At 36.0% G+C, this 26,535-nt stretch overlaps 1 long non-coding RNA gene across 1 annotated transcript in view; it reads right to left on the reverse strand.

Annotated features, from left to right (window-relative positions):
• The window catches only part of LOC146760694 (uncharacterized), a 46,020-nt gene extending 35,553 nt beyond the window's left edge, over positions 1 to 10,467 (reverse strand). The window contains exon 1 of the long non-coding RNA XR_014946453.1: positions 10,387 to 10,467. This is a non-coding gene — a long non-coding RNA (uncharacterized LOC146760694). The remainder of the gene's footprint in view (positions 1 to 10,386) is intronic.
• Positions 10,468 to 26,535: the final 16,068 nt, after the last annotated feature.

Below are 26,535 nucleotides of genomic sequence, written 5' to 3' on the forward strand. Positions count from 1 at the left end.
TGTATACAAGTATCATAATAGATGGCAAAATGCTGGAGAACAGAGGAGACAGAGGAGGTTTTATTGCAGCTGTTTATTCCTACATCTTCCTTTTGGTCATGGATGGTTATGTGGTCATGTGCAACAGAGCTACTCTTAATTTCTTATACAATGTGAAAAAGGAATTAACACACTGCTCTCCAATCCTAGGAGCGACTGCAGGACCTCTGATTCAGTAGTCAAGTGTCCTCCTCCCTGGTCTCCCAAAATTCCAGTTTACATTTATAATAGGGGGAAAACTAGATTAAATAACTTTACCACTTATGCTCAAAGCGTTAATGATAGCTTATAACTAAAGTATTCAGATTATTGTTACAGAGCTAAATAGCATTACTCACAGAGTACTGCCAGCTGGAAAGCATACAGCAAAATTTTCTTTTTCTACTATCATACTAGATTTCTTAGCATGATTCAGATCATAGAATCAGAAAAGGAAACATTCTAAATTTTGCATTCTTCAGACTCTGCGTTTAAAGAAGCTATGTATCTAGGGATGCAGATATGTATCTGCCCATATCCTAAATATTTCTTGCAGTTCTCACTGTCAAGCTCAGTTGTAAAGTATCTGCTATGAACCAAAAAAGAAGGGTTGTTTTTTATATCATATAGTCACTTATTTAAGAATCTGCAGCTCAGCTGTGCGTTTAAAATCCCCATCTGATAGTCCATAGAGATTAGACACTTATAAGAGCATTCACAGTACATTTTTCTTCCATTTCTTGCTAATTTCTGTGTTTTAGCTTGGCACAGATACATTTGAAATAATGATGCTGTTGTTCAGAGTAAGGATTTAACTTCCATAAAAGGTTGTATAGTTGTGTTTACTGAGGAAAATGCAAAGTAGTGAAACCCAGGAAAGAATAAAGAAATTTCACTGAGATTTATTTTTCTACACTCCAAAGTAGTATTGTATCTGCAGTTCTCAGATTATTTCAGGAAGAGTGCCAACATCATAAAATATCTGAAACAATAATGAGAAGTTCCCTTGGCACTGTGGTGGCACCTTAAATTATTTTTTATGAACCAGGCAGGCTTCCAAGATTTCCTTTTCAGAAATCCAAGCCAATACCCAGACTGAACAAAATCAAGGTTGGCTCAGTGGCAAGCAGTTGATGTCTTGGGAAAAGAGAACTAACATTCCCTTCCCCTTTTCTAGAACTCTCTTCTTAATAGACAAACCCATAGGCCCCAGATGGTTAGCTCACAGTCGCACACTTTTTAATAACCTGTGGGAACCATCAGAGAGTTTAACTGCTATCCTGCATCAGTCAGCATCCTAATCCCAGATTTCTTCAGCTTTTCTTCATTAACAACTTTAAATATAAACAGCTTCCTGATCTTTCTTGTCTTAGCAGCTTCATAGTCTGAAGGACAGGCAACTGTATTATTTTTTTAACTAAAATTTTCTTTTTAAGAGACACCAGTAACTACATGACTAGAAAGCAAGAACAAAATAAGCTTGTATTGTCCACATCAAACAAAAACAAGGAATAAGTATACCCTACATTTGTTTCTTTTCTTGCCACAAGAAAGAGAAGCCAGTATTTCAATATCTTGTTTGCCTCTGCAGGAAAACAAATCACACCAAAGGAAGACTGACACACTGACGGGTTTATAAGCAAGACACCACAACCTGTCTCAGAACAGGGCACATTCAATCAGTATCATCAGAATGGCCCATAACCAGATATCTCCCACACATTTCTCAAATAATACTGAATGCAGCAACAGGAACATTAATAAAGGTCTTCCTGCTGGTATGTCTGTGAATGAAACTGCTTTCTGTATCATTCTCAGACTTTAGGACATAACTGTGCATTTCCTAATTGAAGACTGAAGGCATGTCTACTTTTAAACCTACTGCAGAAACCAGAAATGGTTGAGAATAAAAAAAAAACTAAATTGGACAGGATGATCTTAGAAGTCTTTCCCAACCTTGCTGACTCTATGATTCTATAAACTAAGCACTTCCACAAAAGCTGGTACATGCTCTGTAGTGCCCTTGGACATATTTACTGCATATAGAATAGCATGCAGAACTATCATTTCATTGCAATCTTCACCAGACAGCAAATAAGGAATGGATTAAAGTCCTTGTAAATAGTGAAAAATAGTATTCCTTCAGGCCAGAGAGCTGTGATTATCACTGAAAAAAAATAAATAAATCAAGTTTGTTATCAAGTAAAGTATGAATTAGAAAACCTTATCTGCTCCCACAGATTAAGTTCAACAATACTAGTTTTGATTCTCATCCAAATCTCTAAGATTTTTCTAAAGACATCTAAAAGAAGCGTAATTATGACTTTAGGATTAACTATAAATTATAAGAAGATAAGGGAAAAAGAATTCAGTTTAGTATAAATTACAGAAGAAGTTAGTGTACCAAGAGAAAAGATTACCTCATATTTTTTTCTTTTTTTTTTTTAAATCCTTCCACTTATTTTGTCCTTATTTTAACCTCTCCAAGGAGATAGGCCTATGTGAATCTGAGTCTTGTAACTTCTTTAATAAGAAATAAATCACTCTGTGGAAAGAGGCAATATGAATTGAACAGGGATAAGGATAGGAAGAAATACAAAGCTACCAAAAATCTGAAATTCATACTAAAAATCCCTCAGTCTGCATAGATATTTATCAAAAGTGCATGTCATAGAAGTTAAAAGTCAGCTCATCTTTAGATCAGTATTATGCAATGAAGCACACACTTATTTTTCTAAACTATATGGTATTGGATCATTTGTTCACAGATTATCAAAACTGGAAGATGCTTGGTTCAATGTTTTCTCTGAGATATTCTGCAGATATGTTACAACACATAAATGTCATTATCAAAGTGCACTCACATCACATCTGCCACTGTCAGCATTTGTACTTAGCAGCATTCCATTTTCTATCTTGCTCCAGCTCTTTCCCCCTTACTCCACATCCTCTTTCCTTTATTCTTTTTTAATTCACAAATGAACATATGAGAAATGTTCACTATGCTATCATGTCATCTTGAATAATACTTTAAGAGCTTTCCAACTAAACAGTTTCTGTGGATTAGTTTCAAAGAATATCAGGTTCCCAGCCATCTACCTCACCCATTTGCAAGAAATTACTGCCTTTCTATCAGGGCATAGCGGCATATATGCACACAACCCTGTTGTCTAAATTCACTGGAAAACATATTAGTACTAGATTAAATGGTGATCTGTGAATGACATTAGCAGAAGTACTTCCACACAACTCACTCTTCTGGGGCAGGACTTTCTGGCAAAGGACTAGGATGTAGAAGGGCAACAGTATTCAGAACTGCTCCCATTAATTCATTCAAGTCATTTCACCAAAGTCCCCAAACTTCCCTCAAATTATTTAGCCAGGTTTCATACTTGTTTCAGTATAAAAGACAGTATTGTATTGTTGTACCATTAAAGAACACTGCACTAAGCGTGTAAATGCCACAGCTCATTCCTATTTCAGTTCCTCATTGCTTATCTTAAAGAAGCAAATTTCCTAAAATCACTATGCCTCTGCAAAAACAAAAGAGCCCCTGCATATTAGGAAAGACAAAGCCCAGCAGGCATCACTTCTTGGTGGTTAAGTGTTTTAATGTTCATTGTGTAGGTGGAAGGAAAGGAAAATGGTTGGGAACAGCTATCAAGATTATTCTTTTTCTCTTTTCTCTACACTAGTTTTAGTCTGACTTCACTGCATTCCCCTCACATACCCTTCGGGGTGGGCACCACTGACTATACTGCTTCAGAAACAAGTCATGTAGAGACCACATGCCTGCAGGCTGGTAGATGCAATGCGAAAGGGGAGAAAACATCTATTTCCACAGGAAAGAAAAAAAATATAATGAATTTCAAGAGATAGGCTCATACCAAAATGCCTGTCTATACAAACACCTCTGAACTTCTGCAAAGTAAAAAATAAAAATAAGAAAAAAAAAGCTATTCCAAACAGTGATCTGCTTAGCTTTCAGTATAGATACTTCCTCTATATCCCAGTAGGATATGCTTATCTGAACAATCTTTTTAAGATTTTCAGGTTTTGTCACAGATATGGCAGGTATGGAAAAACTACGCAACTGTTTTTATTCTGCACTAAAATCTAGGTATTAAATAAGAACTGGACTATATAACTGATTGTGTATATGTATATTTATTTTACTGTAATGAAGGAGATAATTCAAAAATAGTCAAAACCAACATTATGCTATATCAAAAACAAAAGCTTTTATAACAGACTTTATTCCTAAGAGTTTACAAAATAGATGCTCAGACAAAAGCCCCAAACTTGGCTCTGCCTTCTAGCAGTCTCCTTAAAACATGCACTTAAGCTATTCATATTCCATCATGCAAGTGACCACAAAAAAGAAACAGAAAAGTTCAAAATCCCCAGCTGGATATTGGAAATCCTGGTGTTCTGTCAGTATAGGAAAAGCTGTTTGAATATAAATGAAGAACAAGAGGACACTCAGAACAGTAGCTCTACATTTACAATCCATAATTTATCTTGATTGTATAAAACTAAATATTTATAGACATTTATTTTTCCTCCAGAGCACTAACTCAGTTTTATTGAATGAAGACAGTCTTCAGAGCACTTCTTAAATGGCAGCTGAAAAAATTCTGATGTTATGCTCCAATTATAGTATGTCAGACTTTATACCTCAAAACACAAAATATTAAAATACTAACATTTTACCTTCTTGAAAACCTGTTAATCAAATATGTAGCCTTTATTATTACACAGCTAGCATTTTCTAACATTTTAAGAAAGTTGTTTAACAAGATTTGATTCCAAGTACTCAAACCTAAAATCCCAATTAATTGGAACCACACAAACCTATGCATACAAATTCACATTTCCATACAGTGAGCCATAAACACAGAAGATAAATCTATCTGCCTAAAAGCCCCTTTGAAATACTGATAAAGAAAAATTGTAATAACTTGAAAACAATTTTTACACGTAACAAAATGAAAACATCAGGACTTACTATTTTTTTAAAATGATATTTCATTTTATAGCGTGTTTGCTTGTGACTTTAATAGGACATCTGTTTAACATATTTATCAATTATTTGGACAAGAAGATCAAGTGTATCCTTGGTAAGCCTGCAGATGACAACACTCTGGGACAAAGTACATGATCTGCTTGATGGCAGGAAAGCTCTACAGAGAGATCTGGATAGGCTGGACTGGTGGGTTTAGAGGCCTTTTGCAGCCTGAATAATTTAATGATTCTACAGGCTGAGTGAACATTCTTAAAAGGATAGCTTTAATAAAAAAAGAATATTGAAATGTTTTTGTTTCAGTCTTGTGGACTAAAAATGTATTTGGTAACACAGCATTATTAAAGTGGACATGTAATCTGTCTGTGTTAAAGAGCACTTCCTCCCCCCACACACACCTACCATGAATGTATTCACAGGCACACAAACTTTTAGGTATTAGAAGGCCCCAAGTATCTTACTGCATCAGTTGTAGCTCTAGATGCCTCTCATGGAGCCACATACAATCCCAGTTATGCACATGATAACCAAATTAACACCATGAGGAAATTCCTCTTACAACATCTTTGATTTAAAGCATGACCAGTGTAGAAGTTGTGTTCACATCATACCAGGATATCTAGAAAATCCTTTTTACTTCTTTCTCTGTCCTGGATGTAGCTCAGCAGATAAGCAAAGCTGGAAAAGCTCTAAACCACATGAAGAGGATAACAGGATAACTGCTAAAACGTAAGTTCTGTTTTATGGTATACAACCGCTTTCCCCGCCCCCCCCCCCCCCGCCCCCTCCCCCCTTTTTTTTTTATTTACTTAAACTTAGAATTTATCAGACTGTTGGTCTGAGTAGATCTCAAAACTCTGACAGGCAAAAATTATATGCCACTATTCCAGGGCGCTATAAAAATTCAAGACAGTTTAAAATCTGGAAAATACAATAAATCAATTCTAACATGCAAATTTCAAAATTACAGTGATCTACATGCACAGCTTCAAAGATAAGACACCACCAGTTTCCCATACTCACTTTTGCCAACTAGCACTGACTGATGTAAGGTGAATTTACCAGCAGAGAAGCCACCAGAGACATGTTGAAGTACACAGAACAAAAATGACCTGTAAAGGCTGCAGTCCAGCATTTTGCAATTAAGAATCTAAAGGACAGCTCAGAAGTGACATCCAAACTCTTTAATACCCCAAAAATCTCCAATTTCTAGATAACCCTGGCCTAGTGCAGCACAGTCCACAGGTCCACAACAAAAGCTCCATCCCAGAAACCAGCAGGTTTTGATTTTTTCTTTTACATGTTTAAGCAGATTTGTTGGAGAGACAATCCTTCCCCCATCTCCTTCTGTCACAGATAGAATTTGGTTTAAACCTCATGTCAAGGAATACTGAGGAGATGCGAAGCAGAAAACTGCAGTGTTGTAATGCTCCTTTGCTGTGAGTAAATGAAGGATTATGTTTCTCAGGTTTTAAAGTCTGGCATGCTTCCATGACTTTATACTCTCTGTAAGAATTTTGATTAAAAATAAGCCAATAATATCTCACAGTTCATTCAAATTATAATTTAATTTCTGTCTTCACTATTTAACTTCAAAAGCACTTACAAGGAATCTTTATTCTTCTTTTAATCCCATTATTTGAGATTTTTTCTTGCACATTTCATGTGACCATCTTACTTCTAAGTCTCAGGTCTCTTGAAAGATGATCAAAATTAATGATCACCCATTTGGGTGAGTTATTCTTAACTATCCTCCCAAAGCCAAATGGCTGGTTGTGAAATTTCTAAGACTTGTATTACACTCACAGTCTCTGCTGCGAGACAAAACTGGCATATCTAAATCTGGAACATTGTTCAAAAGAATGCTATCAAAATTCATAGAGCCACATCCAGGAAGCACAAATCTATCTCAGAGCATGAAAGAAAAATTTAAGTAGAAGACTGAAAGAGAATCATTGATAAAATCTGAGGCAAACTGCCATAATGCACCAGGATTGTAGAAGACACTGAGGAGGGAGAAAAAAAAAAAAAAAAAAAAAAACTGAAAAAAATTGGAACACGGAAACATTAAGCAGCACTAAAGAATATTTCCTCTAATCACTGTTTTGTTCCAGGAGGTGTCTTTTTTTTTTTTTTTTTCCTTTGATGACAAAGCTAGGGCCATTCCTTACATGTCCTTCAAGAACTGCATCTACTGTACAATTGAAAAAGATACCATTACATTCTGATAGCTTTCCCACATCCTATTAGACCTCTAAATCTCTCAGAGCTTCCAAACTACACTGAGTGCTCTGCAATAACAAAATACTCTAGCAAATCAGTGTGCCCATTAGATAAACATACCTGCCAAACAGTTTTATTTCAGACCTGTGAAGGATTGGTGTCTTTACCCACAGCGAAGTTTATGCTGTTTGCCAATCATAGGCAGAGATTGTGCATGCGCAAAGCTTTCTGTCAGGTAGCCTTCATCCACCCCACAGGTCAAGCAGCCTGAACAGCATACCAATAACACGACTTCAGTCTTGTTTCCATTAGGGGAAAAAATAAAAATAATAATAATAAAAAAACACACACTCCATCTTATACAGCTCATCTTACACAGGCAACAATGCAAATTTTCAGTCAAAACATTATTCACCTCTTGCAACTGCAGCTTTCAACACAGCTCTCATCATCATAGACATTAGCATCAGACTGTGCCATTTTGACATGCTCAGCGCAACTTCCTGTGTTATCACTATGAGGTGATGTGGCACCTGTCAGTCTGACTGACAAGACATCCACAGTTTTGATCATTGCTCTGACACCAGTCCCTTCTACAAGGTTTGGCAAATAAACACTTCAGCTTTCCCCAGTAAAAAAGTGAAGAATTATGCCATTAGAAGAAATATAGGCCAGTAGGAAGTCTGTGCCAGAGTGATTATGTTACTTGATAAGTCTTTTACAAAACAGTGATTCTCTTCATGAGTCGATACATAATTCTTCACACTTTCAGATATCTTCTCAACTTGCAGAAGGAGCCAGGGGCATCAATACTTACAGCACTTCTACATAGTGACAAAAATGTATGCACAGCAGCCCTAAAGGAGTTAAATTAGATTAATGTATGTTGGAACTTTCATAAATTAGGACTCAAAGACACACTGGACAGGGAGAGTCAGTCCTATTTGAGGGTCAGAGGAGCCTCAAAGTTGAGTGAAATAATGTGAAATAAGGTCTGCTGTCACATACCCTCAAGAATTCCCAGGAGAAGTATTTGGCTGGTTTGCTATCTCCAGTTTTCAGTGCATATTGCAAGATGATAAATGTGTACCCAACTTAGATGAGTTAACTTCTTTGTTTTCCCTCTGGCTCTATTAAGAATGTGCCAGTGGCTACAGTGTGAGGAGAAAGTTGTCTAACAAATTTAAAGTAAATTCATGGTCAAATATTAAGCTTCATTCATCTTCTTTTGGTGGTTCTTAAGCAAAACAGGGTTCTGTAAAAATCTTTTGGGAGGCATAATAAAGGCCATGCAAGCAAAAGCATACTTGATAAATTATTTATGAAGAAAAGGGAGAACACTCCCAAATGCAAGTAACGTTTCTACTAACACATGAGGCAAAATAAAAATAATTTTAAAGCAGACAATCAGATTACTGCCATAACACACACAGCAGGGGAAGATGTGAATTATGACTCACAGAACACAATCTAGGGCTCATTCAGCCAGTTACCTTAAGAGGCAGTATTTTCCCAATGAGAAAATAGTAGTTAACCTATCTAATGTGATAAGATTCAGCAGATGAATTCAAGCTTCTTGAGCAGAAGCCTCAAAACTTATTGAAAGAAACAACTGCACTTTACTAAACAACAAGCTACGTACTTCCTCATCTTTTACCAAAACAGTAGAGTGATGCTCACTTGCTAATGCTACCAACCCATAGCAACCAAGAGACTTGGTTCCTTGCTTTCATTTTAAAAATTTCCTTCATGAATAAAACATTTGTTCTGTGGGGGGTAAGCAGAGTAACGTCAAAGGCACCTTATTCTTATAAAGCATGTGTTCCCGTTGTCTCAGATGGCATGCTTTATTGAGCACACTAGCACCAATTTAAGCAGACTTGCCACTTTGCTCCCATATAGGATCTAGGCATAATGTCATGAGGTCATATTAACTCCAGGTATCATGAACTGAACTGTTAGAAATTTTGGCTATGCTGAAATACAAAGTTAGGCTTTAAAGATTCAAAGTTTAAAGATTTAAAGTTACCACAGAAATTGATATGTAGTCACCACCCTTGCAACTGCTTATGCTCAGCAATCATTCAGAAACTAACTGTAAGCAGCCTTAGCATCTATTCCCATAAACTAATAAAAGATATTATATTAATAACATTAGCAATGAGTAGTAACAACTGCCTGATTTCTACAAATAATGTTATATGAATTGAATTATTTCTGTCTTTACATACATGCAAAATTACTTTTACTGAACAAATTCCTTGAATTATTAAAATTCACTGAACTTTACACAATTAGTCACAGCATTGTATAATCACTTGCCATTTGTCTTACCCACTGTCAGCCCTTCTGCTTTTACACATACTAAAATAATCAAATAGGCCAAAAATCAAACAAAACTAAAGTAGTGGAAGGAATCTGTTAAACCTCCAGTATTTTAGGCATAAAACAAGTTTTAAAAATAAAAAAAATAATAAAAAAAAAGAATCATTTCAGAACTTGGGATTAATACACTGCTGATGTGTTCAAGCTCTAAGGTTTGTTAATATGACATGATCTCAGATCTACTTGAGCCAGTGAAGAGAATCTCTTTCTTATTCCAACCCATTTTGAATCTGGCTCTATATTCTCTGTGAAGAGTGAATAAGTCCCTCTCTTAAAGTGAAACAAACAAAATCAACAACAAAATAATCACACAAGGATAAACTAAGCAGAAGAACTCAGAGCAGTCATAAGTTTAGAAGTCAGAATTAGCTTGACAGAAGATCATTAATGATTAATGAGGCAGCAAAACAAAGCATTAATAGCAATAGCATGATGCACCTAATGACAGCTGAAGTCTTTGCACAATTTTTCCCTTCCACCTGAGCACCCATATAAGTAGTGTTCAAGCATAACATCTGTAGACTGTTACAATTATTTAAAATTGATGGAGGCTTCCTTCAGAAGGAACCTCCCAGGGACCTAATAAAGAATCAGGCACAAAAATCACACAAACAGAACTGACCTCTTTCCTGCTTATGATTCATAACTCAGCTACAGTGCCAAACTGCAAATCAGATATAAATATTCTTCTGAAGAGTAAGTGAACAAATATATACAATTAGTAAAACCATAATTACCAGTGCAATGTTCCCATTATTGCAATTTGGAGAGCATGTCTGGAATAAACTCTGTCTCCCTTTCCAGGATAACCAATAACTGGGAAAAAAAAACATGAATAATTCAGGATTTGACCTGCTTTATGCAAAAAAGGACCTTGCATGCAGATTTCAGATGAATCCCATGTTCACTGAAAAACAACTCATTTACTTTCAGAATAGTAAATGCAGAAAACAATTCCCATTTAGGCTACTGCACTGTATGTCTATTAAGCATCCTGTTGAACAGTCAGTGATGGATTAACTACTATGAGAATCTCAGTCCCTTATTCCAGAGGTGTGAATCACACTATGAAAAAGTTTCATCTGCTATTTTGCTTTTTTACTATTAAGTAGGCATACTGCATAGGCAAAGTTGACAAAAATTAGGCAGCAGGATAATTAAATTATAAACAAGGATAGTTAGATCACATTTGAATATCACTTTCTATGACTCCAGTAAGGGAAAAAGAATAGCATTGAGTTCTCTGGTGCCTTTGTTCTCAGTTATAATTTCATTAAGTAATTTACTCACTTTTGAAAAGCTACCAGAGAGTTAAGGGAAGAGCATTCCACATGATATATGATTACCACTATTAAAAATTTGCCCAGAAATAGTTCTGCAGCATACAGCAGGGAAAGCAGCAGAGAATCACAGAATGACCCAGGTTGGAAGGGACCTTAAGGATCATGTAGTTCCAACCCCCCTGTCTAGCAGGGCCACCAAACATACACCTTTACTAGATCAGGTTGCCCAGGGCCCCGTCCAACCTGGTCTTGAACACCTCCAAGGATGGGGCATCCAGAACTTGCTATCACCTCAGATATTCCAGTGTGCTTCCACAGCAATCACCAAATCAGATCAAGTGCAAAAACGATCTACTTGCATCCCATCGCAGACAGCAGGTCTGGACAGATACAACATAGGCAAGAAAAGGAACTTGTCTAGTCACAGTAACCTATCTCAACTGAAGAATCCTTGAGTTCTCATCTCTCAGTAGGAGTTTACATTAAAAACAGGCAACCTGTGATGTGCCTTACCTACCAGACTGTTACACAACAGGTGGATGCAGTTGTCAATACAAGAGGCTGCAAAACACTTAATGCCATCAGTGCAGTTAGGCCCAATCCGACCTTCAGAATGCTTTCCAGGATTTCTTCAGGATAAAGAAACTGCAGTTTAATTTTCTCCTTACAACATTTTAGAGTGGCTAGATTTTGACCAGAAATTCAGTTTTTACAAACTAGATTTTAACTTGTTTTGTAAATATCTGAGCTCACATGAAAAAGTCATTAAGCACATGAAGTAGGATTCCCATAAAAGGACTTTTTATTTAAAGATTGCTGTCTACATCCTGAGGACAACAAACAAACAACAACAACAACAAAAAACATATACACTTAACTCATAAGAAGGCATCAGATAAAGCAATTCTATTCACGTATTTTAATGCAGGTCTTCAGTTTAAATGGAATAAAACCTGAAATATATTGATGGGTTTATTTATTCAGCACAAAGTTTATCTACTCTGTCATGTGAGACTGCAGGTAGTACCACAAAGCAAGTACCTATCTGATTGCAAATTGACCACAGTGACTGTCACACAAAGAGCTAAGTCAGGTGAAAGGCAAATTGTAACAGTAAACAACAGCACTTTTAACATTTTTATTTGTTGTTTAATACCAAACAGAGCAAAAACTGTATTTGGGCTGAGGATGTCAACTAAGAAAAGGTAAGTACTGCTTTCAGGAACTAAGATTAAGAGACTCTCATCTATAACATGTGCTTATTGATCTCTAAGGTATGGCAAGTGAATAGTAAGAATCTAGATGAGAAACTGCTCTGTATTTATCATGATCATAGAATCATTAAGGTTGGAATGATGTAGTGTGTGTAAGAAGTTTTCAACATAAGAAAGAGTTACACTGAAATCTGGTGCATAATTATCAAGTGGCAGCTTCTTAAGGCAAGTATACAAACCATTTGTCAGTATTTTGTCTGCACTGCATATTGCTAAGACATTCTGCCATGCAGATAACAAAGAAATGGTGGCTACCTTGGAGCTTACTGTTGCAAACTGTCTGCAGCTGCCCCCTTGTGTGCCATCTGCTATTCACTGACAAATGCTAATAGCCTCCATCACTTGAGCTATGAATAAAATTGGACAGGAGAACGAACAGGGAAAGAGTTCTAGATACCCCAGAACGCAGGAAAGGAAGCCTCCAGGAAAAATGAGGGGATGGGAAAAATACAAACTCTATGGACTTATTGCTGACATTATTCGTTGCATGTGCTTAAAAGAAAAAGTTACAGAGAAGCATACACACTTGGTATTTATTCCTATAAACACATCAGACAGTCTCCAGAGCATAAATGGACTGTTACTCCATTTCACCCGTTGAGCAAAACAAAAAGGCCAGCTGCTTATGGATTTGACTCACTGAACTCAAAATGCTGCAGTGAGTCATATGTTCCCTTTGCTCACTGCGGGGTTGTCATAGTAATGATTTCTCCCTGTCATTTTTCACTTTACCACAAGACTCCATGGGATCAATTGCACTTAGCTCAGCATGGGTAAGTATATATATAGTAGGCAAAGGAATAGCATTGCAACTTTTGCTTTTCTCCTCACTCCATTAAAGAGCATCTCTCAGCAGCCTGTTACAATAGCATTAGTTCCTAAAATGTGCAAGAACATTTCTATAGCCACATCAGCCAGTAGTGCTGGTCCAAGGCCAACTAGAAAACCTGTTTGCAGAGCCATAATCAATTCATATGCACCGCAATGGTGCATTTTTGCATTTGCATTTGAATGGTGCATTTTGAAAGGAAAATAGAATACCTGATTTATACTCAGGTATGCTCTTACAAACTCCAACATCTAAGTAGTTTTCTATTTGCTTTTGGGCATAAGCTCACAGTTCTCTCAAGTCTTTTGTAGGAAGTACATGAACTTTGCAAACTACTGTGCATGGCAATGGTTCAGGGCCTTGGAGTAGTTCATATGGTAACTGAAAGAAAAGTGATGAAGGGTCAAAATACCTTTGAGCAGCACATTATTACTTACCCCGAACAGAGAAAAACATCATATGGATAAATCCTTGCAGAATTCACAGCTCAGATGTTAGCCCTTTCAGCAGCTTAATGCTCTGGCAGTCAGACTTTTCCTGCCTTAGCTCCCAGCATTCTCATCGTGGAATACCCAGATCAAAGTTACTCACATAAGAAGATATACCATTTGTGTAATTGTTCTTCAGGAAACCAAAAAAAAAAAAAAAAAAAAAAAAAAAAGAAAGAAAATCAACGCCAGGTATGCTGCCTGGATCCAGCTTTTGACCACTGGAAATCACTCAACCTGAGCAAATTCTCTCAGTAATCATCAGCATATCTTTATTCCATGGGTTTCCTCACATGAATCTGGCTGATTTAAGTTTCACAGGGCTTGCTGGTGTTTTCTGCTGCTTTTTTTTTTTTTTTTTTTTTTTTTAACTTATTTTAAACTCACCTTTTATTTAAGTTCAAGCATTACTAAGGAACGCACACAAGACTGTCTTGTCTGTCCATTTTAAAAAGTTCAATTGTCCCTAACTATACTTGCTTTTTACTGAAACTGGTCCATTTCATAGTTTCATAGTTTCATAGTTTCGTGCGGGTTGGAAGGGACCTTAGAGATCATCGAGTCCAGCCCCCGGAATTCGAGCCTCTGTGTAGCAGAGCAGCACTTCTACCACTTGCGCCACAGGGGGGATTCGAACTCCGGGCCCCAGTGTTGCAAGGCGGCGTCTTTAACCACTGCGCCACCGGGGCACACATTTGAGGTAAATGGGTTTATTTAGTGAAACATAAAATCATATTTCAGGCAAACAGGCTGTCTGTGCCATATGTCCTAAGCAGTATAGTCACTGTATGGTTGTAAGGTGTTTTCATTAACTTCTTTTTTATCTTTAAAAAAATAGAAGATGTCTCCAAAGAGACAGTATCTCAAACCACCCACAATAAATTCCTCTTTGCCCTACTAATGTACTGCAGATCTAGAAACCATTTCTTACTACCTGCAAACCTTCTCTCCACTTACTACACTACCTGGAAAGTAATAAAATTAAATTCCTTTCACTACATCCCCTAATTATTGATTGTGAAGTATATTCTGACTGACTGTACTGCACCAGAAGCCACAGCAATTCGCTTGCACATTTCTCACATGAGTGTATTTGTGGTCTGGAGCTCATGATCCATGATGTGGTTTGATAAAATGGTCAGCATTTGGCACATGCTTCTCAGAAATACAAGCAATTCACAGAAACACAAAAATGTGTTACTGAGCAAATTCACCCAAAAGTTTCTAATTTAATTCCATATAACCTTTTTCACAATACTGCTTATTTTTCTGTCATTTTCATTAAATATATATATATATATATCTTTCACCCAGTTTTATAAATGTAGCCAGCCGACTTGACTTCTGTTTAACTGGCTTCATGGTATATACTGTAATTAGCATGTGCGTAGCCCCCAGTGCAAAGTGATCCTACACCTCTGACTGGAAACATAGTGAAAATTGAATAATTTCTGTTTCTTTGTTTCCTACGTCATTCAAATATCACAATTGAAACCTCACAAAACCTGGCACACTATTAAGGCTCAGACAATAAACGATGACCCCAAATGTTTCTGAGACAATCCCCTGAAGGTAAGTATTCCACACAAAGCCCCACAGTCCAAATTTCAGAATTAATTATTTTTGTCACTTGTGACAGGCATTATGAATCTGAGTTAATTAAATTAGGAATGACTGTAAACAGAGTAACAGCTCAGAGGAAATTCATCTTTTTCATAATATTTGCCAGAGATTTTTGATGCTAAAAGACAGGATCTGCTTGGGGAACAAAGCTAAATTTACTCAGAAGATGAATAATATTATATGGTTAATATGATTAAAAGTCTAACTTAAGACAGACTTCCATGAGAAAACTGATTTTTCCTGATTGACAACAGCAGTACAACTGGTACTGGTATTTTAATGAGCATATGGCTACCAGTCCCTAAGAAATGCAGGGACAACGTGAAAAGTGTTTACCAGTTTTAAGGCTATTAAAACACAGCAGTTTCTCTTAGAGAAAGGATGCAAGTCTCCAAAGTTCACCAAACCTAAAGCAGAATAATCACATTAAGATAATACCAAATATAAAGATATGACCATTCCAATAGTCCTTACATACTAAAAGCATACAATAAGCTGACTGTTCAAATAAATTTTTACAACAATTTCAGAAACTTGTCACTGTCTTGAGCCATGCCATCAGCACATAACATTTTGTGTCGTACAAACATCTCAACGTTTGACTCTTTAAAGCAAACAGGGAATTATTCTTAAAACAGAATAACTAAAACAGTTATCAAAACTATTTGTCACAAAACCATTTCATAGTTTCATCAATAGTCACAACAAATGTTTATTTTAATTAGCATCCTTATTGGGTCCCATTAGGTCCTATTTTAATTTAATTAGCAATCAGCTCTGATGAGTTTGGAAGTTAGCCAAGCTCTTCCCAACCACGGTGCTGGAACTTTATCATAAACTATTAAATAGATCCACCAACTTTAGTGGTGGAACCTAAATTAACATTTACAAGCATATTATTTAAATTGAGACATCAGATGTTCTATATGGATCCAAAATGGTGAAGTATCAAGAGTCACAGAGCTTCAGGACTGCCTATGTGAAATAAGTACCAGGGTTTTAAGATTCAACCAGCAAAATACCAGGAAACTCCAGAACATGAACAAAGCCTCACAAGATTTATACATTGAATCTCAAATAGAATTAGCCAGCTACATCTAGTTATCATCAAACATTTCCTTACTACCTTCTGCAAAAATCATTAGATAGCTCAAATATGCTCAGAAGGTTCCAAGTGGATTGCTCATTTATATTAAATAGATATATATAAAATATAAAACCATCCAGGCCAATGATTTTTTGCCACAATATTTCTTCTAAGTAGTATTAAAAATTATATTAACTATTTTCCTGAAGGATTACAAGCATAAATATTTCATCTCTTAAGATTGCTAGCAAATTTGCATTTTTGATCAATTTTTTTTAATTAGAAGTAACTTTGGGGAAACCATTACCTGAGTCCTGAGGAATTATTAGAACCAAGTTCTTTAAGCTCTGAATTTCAGCTTGCAGGAGAAAAGGAGAAAAAAAACCTATTTTTTCTTTACACAATTCATTCCTTAGAAGAGCACATATGTTAGATTTTCAAGTCTGTTTTATACTGCCCTGAAATATTTCATGGATTTCTTTAAAGTATTTTAAAATCCTTTATACAGGAAAAGAGGAGAAAAAATTCAATGGAAGATAAACAGGAGTCTTCTCTGCATGTTAAGATATTTTTTTAAAGGATACATATGACAGAGTATTTTCAGCACAGTCCTAGAAATATATCAGTCTCCAATTGCACAGTCAACAAAGTACAGTTGGAAAAAGTATTATAGTGAGACAACAGAAGAACAAACAGAGAAGGAATGCTCTATATATTTATAAAGATTTAGGCTTATGGTGAAAAGCTCCACGAAAGAATGATCTCCAGAAAAAGATCCTTCCCCAGTGGCAGTCAGCCCGAAAATGGGGTCTAGGAATTGCCTTCACCTATGCTCCCAGAGCTGACTGAGTCCTTGCCACAGCTGATCAATCAGAGGTTCAGGCCGTGACTCAACAGTTCCCATACATGAACCTACCCTGAAACTATCGAAGAATGCTTTCATGCTGGCATGTTGCAAGGCGTTAATATTAACTGATGTGTAAAACTCAATACATGGTACTTCCATGAAAACAGATAAATACATGTAAACCTCTTCTCAGCCTTTCACAGAGTAAATCACTGGGGATGAAAGGAATCAATGCTTGTTCATCTATTTTCTTTCCAGCTGCAGAAAATATGAAACTGCTCATCTCAAGAATGCAGTTATTATGAAGTAGCAAGCAAATAACTGTCTAGAGAACTGCAGAGAAGTACAGACTCTGTAAGTTATAATGACTCCTGCTCTGCGAACCTGAAAACTTTACAATGAAGTTCCATATATCTCTTAAAACAGAAATAATTCTCCGAAGTTTTCTTCACAGTCAGATCTCAGGATGATCTATTAGTTCCTGACTTCTGTCAAGAAAGAATCTCTCTGATTTGTTGCTGCTTGCTCCCTCAGCAAATATTTTATAACAAGCTGAGACAGCCCATTGTGCTGGCTCACTCATTAAGTTTTTTAAGGACTGAAGATCAAGTTTCTAGACCTTGAGCTTAAGCTCTCTCCACAGCAAAAGTTAATTATATTGGTTACGCCTCACTGACAAGAAATAAATATGTATAGCACAAGAAGTTTTTAGGATACATCAATATATTTTATTGCTGGCTGTTTGCCATAGAAGCTTTTTTCACATTCACTATATTTGTCTTCAAAATATGAAATAATCCACTCCTATAACCTACAATGGAGATCATATTTTGCTTCATTCAGCGCAGATGTTTCCACTCCTCTCATAAAACAAAGAATTAACCCATGGAAGAAAATAACATTACTGGTAAAGCCCAGACAAGCCTTGCAGGACTACTGCTGCTGATTCATCAGCACAGTGTAATGCATGTTTTGCAGTACCTTTCTATAAAATTTAATCAAGGCCACTTTATTTACTTGTCTACAAAATAAGAATGAAACATCATCATGCTGATCATCTCACCTTTCAAATTGTCAATGTTTGCAAAATATGAGTACAGTATTAAAACAGCATTAGTAAATACAGCAATAAGATTCTGGAGGATTGCAAGTTCAATCAAGGCTGTCATTTACATTTACAAAATATTAATAATCATATTTTTGTTACAGGCCACGTGACACTCCTTGCTTACCTCCTAATCACCAGCCCTCAGTAATAAAGAACGGATGCAAATCAAAATATTTGCATACCTTAAGGACCTTTCTGGAACACTGCCCAAGCAGACTCAAAAACTCTCTATTTTTTCAGTCCAATTAGGGGTGCTGATAATTTTGAATGTCAGTGATCATTACAGACAGATACAGTTGCTCGAGCCTCTGCAGTCTCACCATGTCTTCAGGCTACACATAACCATGAATTGCTTTAGGAATCTGAGGGATTTTTTTCATTCAGACTGATGCACAGATTAGCTGGTGGTAATTTCTATATCTGTACTATGTCACTGAGCACTGCATACATTTCATCCTATTGTCTTGCTAACTTCAGTCAGATAATTGGCTTTCATTTTGCGGACAAAACAGAACAATGCTTAAAGGATTTTTCTTCTTGCAGCCTGACATTAAGCCTTAAGAGACATACACTGCTCATCTTATCACTTGTAATTATTTATAGTATCTATTAGATTTCATACTACTTTAAAAAAGATTTTTATTTAACAATAATGACCTTGGAATCTACCAGCTGAAGTCTCCATTGCTATTCATATAGTTTGGCTTTCCAGTTTGTCAAATGTTATTAAACAGAGGGAATTATCAGTACGGACTTTATATGGTGAGTATGGATAGGATTTATGTTTTAGTACAGACCCTTTCTTTTCTATGCCTTTGCTTAGGCACTAGAAGATATTTTATTATGAGCATATACGTTCAGTGTCCAAGCTATTTATGGAATACATAAAACACTAAAGTAAGCCAAAGCCTGAAACTCATGAGGAAAATTAATCAAGAACAGAATGATTTTTCAGGAATGATGAACAGCTTTTCTCATTTAAGAACATAGATCGTGCATCATTAAGGCATCTGGGCAGGTACACAGCAGTGCACATGCAATAGGCTTTACTATAGAAATTAGTCAGATGACACTGTCAATATGTAGGTGGGAGGAAATTTAGTAAAGTACAGGGGTTGAGAGAGAAATATGATTCAGGTTAACAATTAGGGAAAGCCATTCTTAGACCTTCAAAACTGATCAATCTGGTATTTTCACTTAATATGTTGCTTGTCATATTATACTGCAGAGCAATGGATTCACCACCCCAGACATGTTTCACGTGACAGTTTCGTTTTCTGAAGTGAAAGACAGGTTCTCAGAAAATAGAGTCAGCATTTCAAAAAATCTAAGATTTTATAGTCTGAAAGCTGTGAAAGATTCTAATAAAAAAATATCACATTGTTATAGAGCATTAAATTTTATTTCCACTACAGGACAAGTTCAGCCATTATAAACATAATTTGTTAGATAAAATGGCTTTATCAATAATGTTTCTTTTCCTAATATATTGTATTTTTTTCTATTTGTATTTCCAAGCAGATAAAAGCTTTGGAATAAATCACAAAAGGGAAAGTTATGAATTTTCAGCAGTACTAAGGATTTAAAAAATATATCTATTATTTGCAGTTATAAAAGCAAACCATTATTTTTAAACAAATGAAAAGTAGATTCATTGCGCTAACATATATTCCACAGCTGCAGTTTCCTTTATGATATTTTTAAAAATGTTTTTAAAAATGTGAAGATGTACCAAAGATTGGAGACAATAAATAAGACACAAGTTGTGTCTTTGAAGGACAAAGACTATTATTAAAGCAAATATTCAAAAAATATTTTAGCCACTACTTAGAAGGTTTTATTCCCAGTCAGACAACACACAAATGACCTCAAAGCTCTCAGGGTAAGAACAACCAGCCTTATTGACCAAGCCTAGTGGGAGAAGAGCTGAAGAGTTGCAAAAAGGTCCAGTTGCAATTCAAAACGTCGCACATACTAAAGCAATAATCCAAAGCAGTACTAAGAAACTGCTTCAGGAGTGAAATAGGTAAAGCACTCCAACTTTCAAAATCTACTCACTTATTTCATCAGTAGTCATGTGGGTTTTCAACTTTCTTCAGTGGGGAGCTCTATCTTACATCCAGCAAAGGTGCAGATTATACAAATACAAGATGTGCAAACTGGTGTAGAGCTGATCAACAGTGATTTTTGGAGCACCATTTAGAAAGAATCCATATACTTTAGATTTAAGTCAAAATCCATCACTGCCTTTAGTATTTAAGAAGCAGTCAGAAGCAACATAGAATTCCACTACCCCAAAATGTAAAACTACTCAAACATTTGGATGCTGTTTAAGGGACTTTTATGCTGCTCCTGAAAACAAGTGAGGCATTTTGATTCCAGCTAAAAAGCCTAAGTCTCAGATGTAAGAATATCTAGCCAAACTTCTTCTGCTTTAAAGGCAATTTTGGCTTCATGGGTTAAAAGATCAGATGTGAGTCCATAGTTCAAATGAAAGCAATCAAACAGGAACTATGCCTTCCTAGCAAACTGAGCCAAATCACTTCACTCTTGCATAGTCAGCCAGCCAACCTGCAGCTGAAATCACCACATGAATAAGCCAGTGGAAAAACATACATACCAAACAGGGCTGGAGCTAGCTTTCAATTTTCAAAATTACTAAATCAATACTCAAATAATGTTATTTTTCATGTTAGAAAAACATGCCTAAGTTGTTAGCAGCACTCATTATTTTCCAATGCTAACAGTATCATTTTACCTACATAACACGTTGTTATAAGCTCAGCTAGTCAGTAATACCACAATCAAAATGCCTAAGAGACATTTTGTATTCCTTAGACTGCAACTTTTCTATAAATACTTTAAGCAATTTTTTAGGGCTTCTGATCAAGATTACATAAAATTCTTCTTCCTAACTGCTCCTTGCTCAGTATATTACACTGCTTTTTACATTTTCCTCTTAGAAATCAGTGGCAATATAAAAACATGAAAAAGCATGCAGTGCCTCCGGCAGACAATTTAATGAGAGCATCAGGGCAGCAAGCTCCTGATTTCTGCAGATAGCCTCTGAATATCAGATGTTATTGTAGTGAAGAGAAAGCTTCTGTTGACATCAGAAATCTATAGGACCTCTGCAGAGAGGAAGTTCTGGAAGCAATCGTAATTTTTGGTACCACTTTGAGCAAGATAGCTGAAAAGCAACAGACGGGTGATGCATAAGGTACAGTGCCGTGACAATCAGAGTGACACTAAGTGCAGCTAGGAGCGTGGGCGACTTGTAAAATTTAACAGTGCTTCTAAAGTACATTTCCGCTCAAGATTTAATTCTTAGCTGTTTTTCCATGATCTTTTGGCATAAAATTGAGTGCTAGAATGTTGGCCTTGCATGGAAATCTGTTTTCTCAGTAGACCAAAATTTAAAAGCTGAAACTTTTTAATGAATTAGATTATTTAAGACGGCAAACTAAGGCATGTTTTTAGTTTCAGGAGAATGATAAACTGCCTGTTTAGACAGGTAGTCCCTGCTTTATAAGACCACCATTATAGACAGGTATTTTCTTTTCTGTTCCGACTGGTTAGATCCAGCAGCGCAGTAGTTAATACAACTTGCAGACGGTGCTCAAAACCATCACTTTGCTCCTTCATTAAAAATCCCTCTGTGTTAATGGAATCTCAGTCAAAATGTGGGAGGGATAAAATCTCTGTAAGTTCATGATTTGGAAAGGGGATAAAAAAAAGCAGTACTGGGAAGTCAGAGCTGGCATTTGTGGTGCCAATGAAAGGAAAGCTCACTAAATGTTTCTTTCATGTTTTTAGTTTAATTCTTTTCCTAGTTGAGATCACTTATGTATTTTCTTTCCTAGTTACACCACCAGTAAAAAGTGACTTTTTTAAACCAAAAAGAGAGGCCTTTTCATGCTACATTTATCTCTGTAGCTCTTTTCTCCCTGATTAGACTTCTTTAAAAAGAGGGAGGAAAATAATGACTGTTTTGATCCACAAATTCAATTCTCAGAACATATCTTCTGCCTTTGTCTTACAGCAAAAAAGAAAACTTTAATAGTTCATTTTACATTCAAGCTTCTTTCCTTTATTTTTAGCGATTCTGTTGCTGAAGTTCAGCCAGACTTGTCCTTATGCTTCTTCCAGCATGACTAGCTGCCATGGCTCTTACTGATATCCAATTGATAAAATCGTTTGTATGTCAGATCAGCATCAAATGCCTCCACCCTGCAGATGTTTTTTGTTTTTTTTCTTTTTTCAGACAATATCTCCCTATTTTAAACTGCACTTAAGTTTGGGAGGATTTCAAATAACCAGTCAGCTTTGCCTACATCCCTTTTCTAACTTATAATATGTCTTGCTTAAGAAAAATGTTTTGTTATTTCATAGCAGAAAGAAAGAAAATCTTTAAAAATACACATTAATGTCGATAAAGTTCACTACACTATAGTAAATCTTAAATTAGACAGCATAAACCACAGTTTTGATCAGGCAATTCTGTAGATCCATGGAAAATGTTATTCTATTCATTTTTCACCAGGGTTGGTTTCAACCTACTACTGAAATTGTGAAAGTGAAATAATTTTTCTTGAATCAAGAAGAATAATAATGCTGATTACGAGATCACAGAATGATGTTGGAAAGGACCTCTGGAGGTTTCCTTGTCCAAACTCCTTGGCTCAAGTACAATCACTTAGGGCTGGTTGCCCTACACAGCTTTCAGATGGCTTTTGAGCATCTCCAAGAAGGGAGACTGCAACCTGTCTGTGCAACCTGTGCCAGCGCTCCATCACCCTCATGGAGAAGGAGATTATCTTCATGTTCTAACTGAACTTCCTGCATTTCCATTTGTAACCATTGTCCAGTCACCGGATGTGAAAAGACTACGCAAATGACCTGCAATTATTTAACAGAATGTGTGTCAAACATTTTTAAGCCCTTTAAAGAAACTGAGCTTTAGCGGTGTCACTGCTTCAGCATACAGATTATTTATGACACTTCAGACTATCTGAAGACACAGATATATTTGAAAACATGCTTCTCCATGGCATTTTCAGTTGAAGCCAGACTGCAACATTTTGTTTAGCAGAACAAGGATACATGAGTTTAAATAAGGATTTGAATACATATTTTTTGAGAAACAGAAGACTGAGGTTCCATTAAGTGTCTTATACACATACTAGTTCATCTAATTGTAATTATTTGCACACTATTCATTTGACAGACCTTACATAAATTAATGTTAAAGCACTTGATTTTATGCTTTTATGGAGCAACATGCAGTTGGTAAAGCATCACACAGCAAAGAACTTTTGAAACAAAAAGCAAAGGATGACACTAGATAAGCTGTCCATTCTTCAATGCTCACCTGGTGTGAGTTTGCAAGACACTTCTGAAGAACTACTTGGATCAAAACTAGGGTTGGCTGCTCTGTTACCTGTTTGTGTTTCAGTTTCTTAAGAAGTAAAAATAAATAAGTCAGTGTTCTCACAGCTTATATTTCCACTGATGTCTTTCAATATGTGTAAGATGGACACAAATATTAACAATCAGGTATTTCTTACTTTCTCTGCTTCCTTAAGTACTGTGCTCCCAAAACAGAATAACCCTTAATTATACTTGTAACCTTGCTAATTAAGTCAAACCACTCATTCACAGCTATGAACACGTTATCAAGAAGAGAGGACTAAGCTCTAATCAAAGCAGAAGTACACGTCAACAGTTGCAGTCTTAAATGAGAGAGACACTGCCTAGATATGTGAAACTTTCTCACCACAGGTACAGTCGACTCACACAGGCATCAGAACTATTTGCCAGAACTGCATCCTTCATCCCTAGAGGTTCTTAACCCTGACTGGATGAAAATGTGAGCAACCTGGTCTGACCAGCTTTCAGCAGGAAGTTGGACTAGAGACCTCCAGAGGTTCCCTCAAACATAAATTATTAAGTGGTCTACTGTAAGCTTTGTTACATTGCATTTGCTGAGTGTGACAGTGATACTCAAGCCTAAAATTCACTAATTTTATTTTGTTGGGTGCTGTGGTTGCTGTCTTGCTTTCTTTTTCCTTTGTCTTGTTAAAAAACAGACTGTTTTTATTACTTTATTTCCCAAGTGCCTATATCTATATACAAACTATACATTCTGAAATTCTTTCACCCTTGCTGCATCTGTGACACAAATAAACTGAATGACAAATCATGGTGAATTGTATTACTATACAAAGGTCTGATTTATATACTTTTTCTCTTTTAATTGTTATCAAAAATATGAATACATGTCTCATGGAAGTTTCCTAAGCATCTAGAAACCCTACCTCACCAAATTCAAATCAAATCTAGACTCAAGAAAATTAACAGGTTGACACAACATCTGTGTTGGAAGAGTCAGACTAAGTTACTGCTACTCCCTAACTACTTGATGAACCAAATCCAAAACAGCCTCATCTGGCATCACACTGTGGCATAATGCAGCACAAATTGGACACACAGTCATGTGATTTGTTTCCATATTTATAGCTTTCCAGTATCCTCCACAGAAATTAGCAACCACTAATCTGATTCCTGGATAAAATGACTAGGCCGGAAAGCAATAGGTGCTTTGACACAATATAGTCTATTCTTGCATTCCTATCGTGTCTGGCATAGAGTCCTATCAGCTGCAAAATCATCATGTAGGGCCCTTTAATTGATGGATGAGACCTTCACATGGAAATGGAATTATACCATTTCCTACAGCTCTTTACCCCTTCCTCTCTCATATGTAAATGTCATACTTCACTCTACATTATCAAGACTCTTGATTTGAAAACTAAAAATTATGTGCAAGAAATAAAAAAAAAATTTAAAAAAGCAGCAACTTGTTGCAGAATTTAAAAAAAAAAAAAAATTAAAAAAAAAGAAGAAGAAAAGAAACCCACAGTAAAAACTAAAGCTAGAAATTCCAAATCTAAACGAATTGCCAAATGGCCACAAACAATCTGATATACATAGTTTTTTATTCTCTGTATCCATCTATGCATTTTTCCAGATTAGCAAACAATTTATGACCTATATTAGGAAAAAAACTTTAGGAAAAAAAAAAAAAAGAAGATGAATTTGTCTCTTGCAAGAGCATATTGTCAGTACGTTTTTCCTTCTGAAAACTTGTGTTGCATTTAAAATTTCATTAACCATAGCTGTGAGTATGAAAAAATGCAATAATAGGTTACCCAGAAGGAATTTGACTGAAATGTCCAAGCTTGTTTTAATCAATGTATTTATTAAACTTCAGTGCGTGGTATCATCCTATATTGCAAAAGGAGAAAATTCTCATTACTTTGTCAAGGCTATTTACCTGAGTTTGATTTTATGAGGAAACTAAGAATGCTTGGTCTTGAGCTTGAGGCCATCTCAAATAAATTGTACTATGTGGATGTGAAATGCACTGTTACATTTTAATCATTAATGTATTTGTTAAAAATAAAATAAATAAATAAACAAATAAATAAATAAATAGTATTGTAGTGCTTTTGATTATTTTAGCAGAGTTAGTAATTATTGTTTGATATAACCAAATCTACTGTGCTCAATACAATTTGAAAGGAAACTATTACTCCACTGAATAATTATTCTTCTCATTTCAGATCAGGTATGTAGACTACATTGTTACTTGGGAAAAAAAAAAAAAGAGAGAGAGATTATTTCTATTCAAGTTAAATTGAAATGGCAGAATCATGATTTCCTTCAACTTTGAAGACAGTATGATGAAATTCAGACATAAATCATGCAGTTTGTATACCAGAAATGCAAGAATAAATTACAGTTTTCATTTCACTTTTAACAGACACATGCAAACCAAAATACAGTTACCCCACCTCCTGCTCCCCCCTATAGAAAAGCTAAAGCTGTCCTGATAAAAATTCCTCTTCACAACTTTGTAACCCACTGCATCCTTCACAGCCCTCCTTGTGCCTCTCCCTTTCCAAAAAGCAGCATGCGGTTTATGCCTCTTAAAGAAGCAACGGTGGGTTCTTGGTATTTCAGAGCAGGGCTGGTATTTGGATTCAGAAGAGCAGATGACTCCTATAGAGCTCTTCTACACTGCGTAGGGACTGCTTATGAAAATGTCAGAATGCATTTTTAGCATTTCAGCTTCCAGCTTTGTGGTTTTTTTTCTCTCCACATTTCACGTGTATTTGCCAAAAGTACTCTTAAAAGGAAAGATATAAAACAGAAACACGTCAAGCAAATTCATTACTTTCAACATAGGTTCATTCTCCAATTGTTGCCAGTGACAGGGAAAAAAAAAGAAAGAAAAAAAAAAAATAAATCCCAAAACATTATTGAGAGAGTTCTTTGCACAACT

The sequence above is a fragment of the Coturnix japonica genome, chromosome 5 (genome assembly GCF_054131305.1).
Source record: "Coturnix japonica strain WE chromosome 5, WE-NBRP24, whole genome shotgun sequence".
Classification (NCBI taxonomy): Eukaryota; Metazoa; Chordata; class Aves; order Galliformes; family Phasianidae; genus Coturnix; species Coturnix japonica.